At 41.0% G+C, this 5929-nt stretch overlaps 1 pseudogene; it reads right to left on the bottom strand.

The window, feature by feature from the left end:
- Positions 1–202: 202 nt before the first annotated feature.
- LOC111961555 (barH-like 1 homeobox protein) lies at positions 203–5697 on the bottom strand (annotated as a pseudogene).
- Between the last annotated feature and the right edge of the window lie 232 nt (positions 5698–5929).

Genomic DNA, 5929 nt, shown 5'->3' with positions numbered 1-5929 from the left:
TGCTGTTTCAGTTTCCAGACCAATGCATTGGTTTGTTATGCATGTTTTTTTTTTTTATAATCGTATCCTGACAACTTAGCATAATAATAATAATCATGTTAATAATAATATTTTTATGATTCTGAGTAAAAGTGCCATTGTCATAAGGCTTGGTGCCAGCAACGATTATTTCAGTAAAACTATCGTGCCCTTTCTGATGTAGCCCACACTGAAGGTATGGTAAACAAAAATATAAATATATAAGTTAAATGCATAGAGAAAAATAAAGAAATAAATAAAGAACTTCAGCATGGTAAAAACCTGTCCACTTTAGATAGTTCGAGATTCAGTCATGAAGTTCATTGTTTAATGCCATGACTTCTTTTGTCACCGTTTTAAATAGTTTTTTTTCTCTATCACATAGAGTCCTAGTCTGCCAGGTATGGCATATATCCGGAGCGACCGGCTCACCGCTGCTGTGTAGGCCGGGGAAGCACACCGGAGAGGGGGGGGAGAGGGGGTGGTTCACTACCCCCCTGCAGACCATGCAGAAGAATCCGAGGAACGAGAGGTCGTTGCAGAGCCGGAGGGGGCGCTGAGGGCCCTCTGTACAGGTAGAGCGCCGCTCCGGGGTCCAGGTTGGACATCAGGCTTTGAGGGTAGAAATAGGGCGACGGAAACATTCTCTGAAGGGCAGAGTAATTTCCAGCCTCCGCTAACAGTTCCAGTCCAACCGCCGTCTGCCTCTTCCATTTGGTTCTGTCGGGAAGAACAGTGGATATTAGTAAGGGAAACTCTCTTCATAAAGATATAACAAGTTGGAAAAGTCCAGTTAGAATCGTTTTATCAATTGACTCTGAAGTTTAGAATTCAATCATATCTGCACTGAGTAAAAAATGCAGTTTGGGAAAAACCCATTGAAAATGCATGGACAAAATAACATAGGCTGCTAGTTCAATTTAAACAAATGTGTTTTTCTAATGGATTTAGGCCTGCTTTGTAATAACAAGCGTTACCAAATGTGGTGTTTTTGAGTGCAAAGTTGAGGTCAGTTCAGAGTCAGTTGGAAACATCTGTAGCTACGCAATTTATAGCGTGCATTCACTTTCGGTTGGGATCGTATTGGTTTCATCATGTGGTCTGAAATGAGTCTATTTCTTCTATAGTTTCCAAGAAAGATCTACACTGTAGTTGTACTCAGTTCCGCACTTCAGTTATTCTGATAAATCAGTCCTCGTCACTTGTATTCACCCGGGGTTCATCTGTCAGATTTGTAATTGAAAGCACTCCTCAATCAGGTCAATTATTCATCATTATATAATTGAGTAAATATAGTAGTGTGGCTGAATTATTGATTGGCATAGGCCTACACTGCAACGATATATTATTCATGCACAAAGTGTTGTTTTTATACCATTTTATTATATCGTTGTGCTGTCTGAATGTCATAGCTTCATTTGAAAACCATTTAGATTTTTGTCTCTCAAAAATTGCTTAAAACATTCTAGTCTCTAGTCTAGTAGAAGGCTATTTGTCCGTATTTGAATCACATGATTCAAGGTTTCACGCAGTGCCAAATTGCCAATATTTTATGATGGTTTTGTTTTTTATGTCTGTTCTGTTTCTTCCTTTTTCATTTAAGAATTGATGCAGTGTGCGCAAGTTTTGAGAAAGAATTGGAGCTCATATGTGCCAATGAGTTTGTCTGACTGACATGAGAAAATCATTCTCTGTCTGGAGGTGAAGAGCGTTTACCCTAATATCCTAATGATACAAGTGCAGGTGCGCACACACACTACCATTGTTGGCCTACTAGGCTCACTGCATTCTACTTTAGGCACTATCAAAATACTTCTCGTGATTTTAAATTGTTATAATTTGTGTTAATTCACAATAAGGCAACCAAGCGTCGCAGTCCTTACTCCTGTTCTGGTACCAGGTTTTTGACTTGTGTGTCTGTGAGGTTGAGGGAAGCGGCCAGCTCCATCCTGTCTGCACGCTCAGGTACTTCTGCCGTTCGAAGCTGCGCTCGAGCTGGGCCAGCTGGTGGTCAGTGAAGGCTGTTCGCGCCTTCCTGGGTTTCTTCATCCGAACATGATGCGGACTGTCCCTACTGCTCGAGATCTCTCGGTCTCCTTCCTCTTTCACTGCAAACACAAGAATATGATAAATATGAAAACTCTCATTTACAACAATATCTCAACTGTTCATAAAGCCTAGAAAGTGATGGGTAGGGCTCATAAAAAAGGAATATAGTCATCGGTTGTAGACTATATGCCCATTTATGAAAGGGATTGGGATTTCGTTTAAATTGTTACATTTACAAACGGACTTAAGCCTATTTCAAAGTTTAACTTTTTCATACAACTTCATAGCCTTGTTTGGGTGTTTGTGTTGGAGGACTTTTAGGCCACTCTCCATTTGATTAAGACTGTGCTTAGTTTTTATGAAGACTAGGCCTATTTACAAATGAATATTTTTTGTATATTAGCATCAGTTGTTTTGCAATTGGATGTGTGTAACATTCCCCTTTGTTCTATTATTTCCTTTGCTGTCGTGTTGGGGTTAAATTGTAGTATACATTCTCAGTTTATTCTCCCCCGTTCCCTCCAAAAAGAGGAGACGCGACGTGAGAGCTCTTGGCTAGTTGAATAGTTGAGTCGTCCTCAAGAAGCACAATAATCCGGCTAATTGAGCACAAGGGAAGGGCGCCTTTCAACCGCGACCGGAGAAACTTCACAGGGCCGCGGATGAGAGCGAAATAAAGAGCCGGCGGCCTTGCGCGTTAAAAATCTGATTAGCACTGGGACAAATTACATCAAATCCCCGAAATATTAGAAGGCGGATTCGCTGAAATCAAAGCAGTGCACTACTCCCTACAAGGGCTTTGGAGCTGAATTGACTGCGTTGATATGACAATCTGTTACACACACACGCACACCACACACCTCAACACACACACACACACACACACACACACACACACACACACACACACACACACACACCACACACACACACACACACACACACACACACAACACACACACACACACACCACACACACACACACACACACACACCCACAACACACACACACAACACACACACACACTGTATCAAAGTATATTGGATGTCGTTCATGTTCATGTTCCTTTTTAAAAACTGAACTGAAGTCAGGACTTTTGTAAAACCCTTGCTATAATGGATTGATGTAATAACATTGTTCACTAGTAGACTATAAATAACATGTCAATTACATTATTCACATTAATAAATATTCGAATGAATATTATTATTATAATAATAATAATACAATACATACATAATAATATAGGCCTATCCTCATTACACCGTTTTGTGTCACTGTAAGATGGCATTTTCTTTTAATCAATAAAGGGGGTAGATATATTTATTGTTTTTGTTATATAAGTTAATCAAGTCAATATTTATTAGGCCTATTATATATTTGTTTTATTTTTCTAAGCACATTTCTAATGACTATTTCCTGCAAGCAGGAATTGTCCTCACAATACCAACGGTTGACTTATTTGTATGCAGGCGCTGCTTCATTAAACTGTCAATGGAGATGACATGTCTGTTATGGCTGACATGATTGGAAACAGACAGACCCTTGATGGCATTTATCTGGAGGCAACCCTGTCATCTTTTCCCATGCAGCTCTTCTCTTGCCTCCCTGACATCAACAGATGCTTTCAAGACGTCTGCTAATGCAAGCAAGTGCGTCTGAAAGAAAAACGGTTTGACACCTAATGTTTATCCCCCAAATCATTGGAGAATATCAACAGTGTGGATTCCATAATTTAAGAAAATAATAGGCTAGTGTCATCCTTTTCAATGATCCGTTATAGGCCTACTGTAGCTATAGACACTTTTTAAAAGAGCTTTAGAGTTCAAGATAATATTGTTGATCAACTTTCACCATTTGCCAGCATTTTTTATATATATTTTTTTTTGTTGGGGGGGATTAATTAATCTCTTATTGAGTTTACTGGGATAATGTAAAAGTGTATAATTTGATATTTGATTAGATACATTTTATAGGGGATTCCTTTTGTAAAAAGATTCTAGCCTAGGCTAATATAGCCTACTTTCAGTATTTGCCTTCCGAGGCTAATCCCAATTTACAACCATAGCCTAATTAACCGAGCACTACATCTTCAGAAACACTTTTAAACATGGACAGGTGTTTTAACACGTTCAATTATGATAAGAAAATATTGAGTTAGAATTAATGATATAGCAAATCAACTGCATAAAGCTCACACAAATACAACGGATATAGAACAGTAGGACTACAACAATTCCATTAGAATTAATGTGACAAAGTCTAATTGATTTATAAACATTAAGCTTGTTTACATCACTATTTTACCTTTGTATTCGCTGTCTGACGATGAGTTGCTATGGATTTTGTCCATGTAGTCATCTGCGAGCTTGGAGGCAAGTCGCCCCGTTTCTTGAGTTGGCTGGCCATTACTGGAGTATGGGGCGCAGGCGGCTAGCGGTTTGCAGTCAGCTAGAATATCTCTGATCAGAAAGGATGAGGTGACCGTCCGCGGCTGTGACCCGGCGGAGATCTGTCCGTGTTGGAGATGGGGTGGCAACCCGATAGCATGACCTTGCCTCTGCAATGCCTCATCCACACACTCCCTCCTCGGCGACGGGGGAGACGAGCAGCCGCTCTCTAGTTCAGACCTCGGGCTGAACTCCAGCGGTGACCGGCACTCTCCCACCAAACTGTCCCCTTTCGACATGACCGGACTTCCAGGTCTGTGGGAAAGTAAAGAGTCGATCCCAAAGCTGGACCCATTGGTGGATGCCTCCATTGTTTACCAGCACAGCTAAGTTCTTCGAGGCCTCAACTCAAACTATCATTGGTATTCGAGGCAAGCAAGTTCAGATGATTGCTGAGATGAGACTTTGCCTGAATTTATCCAGCAGGAAAATCCAAAAATGATTCGGAAATCACATATATTCAACCAAGATGTTTTCTCCTCTTCTTAATTTATTATTATACTTGTCAAAATAGCAACATCTCCGGGTTCTCGAAGTTATATAAGAGTAGGCTACAAAATCGACCCTGCATCCAACTATTTTGTCCTAAATACAACACTATTCATGAATTCGATGCAGCTAGCCTCTGTTGGCGAGTTTGTCCATATGTTTTCTTTTTTAGAAAACGGTACGAAACGGTACGACTTCTAAATTATTGATCGACTTATTTCAAATATTGACAAAAAACCTGCAATGATTAGAGGCAGTGAAGCAGCGTTAGTGCAAGTTAAATAGGCAAGCGATTCAGCACCACCTTTCAGCACCACGGACAGAGACAGCAGCGAGTATTGCAGGTGGAATTCAAGACCTGCAAATGACGCAGACCGAGGACACAATTGCTGAAATTGTCATCACTTAAAAAGTAGTTCGCTGGTGTGACCCGTGTTGCGCTCGATGGTAGAGGAAGGTAGAGGTATTCTACGCCAGCAGAAAGATGCAACAAGAGACTCGAAACGGGTGGGCTGCTGCAGTCGAGAAGATGCGCACAGTAAAACAGTGGTAACGCGGGTTAAATAGACACAACTGGGATAATGTGAAGAAAATCTCAAAAAATGGAACTTGAGGAAAACTCAGGAGCTAGGTTTTTAAGGACGCCCCGTCCACGTGAGTCCCTAGTGACAAGTCTTCATTGGTTGAGGGGGATTTTTGGGTGTTGACGGGTTTGCGGAGAGGAAGGTAGACCCCCCCACACACTCACTCACCCCCTCCTCCTTGCCCCCTCTCTTTGATTAAAAGAGACACTGAATTCATCAGGAGACTCAGATCCAACTGTTTACAGGCAATTTTCACACTGTTTGCTTTCATTACATCATTGATGAGGCTTATAATGGGGTTATTATGTGGAGCTGGTAGGTCTTTTCTCTCGTCTCTC

This window comes from Salvelinus sp. IW2-2015, linkage group LG4q.1:29, assembly GCF_002910315.2.
Source record: "Salvelinus sp. IW2-2015 linkage group LG4q.1:29, ASM291031v2, whole genome shotgun sequence".
Lineage (NCBI taxonomy): Eukaryota > Metazoa > Chordata > Actinopteri > Salmoniformes > Salmonidae > Salvelinus > Salvelinus sp. IW2-2015.
Note: the sequence above shows the minus strand (reverse complement) of the source record. Positions and strands in the feature narration are given on the sequence as shown.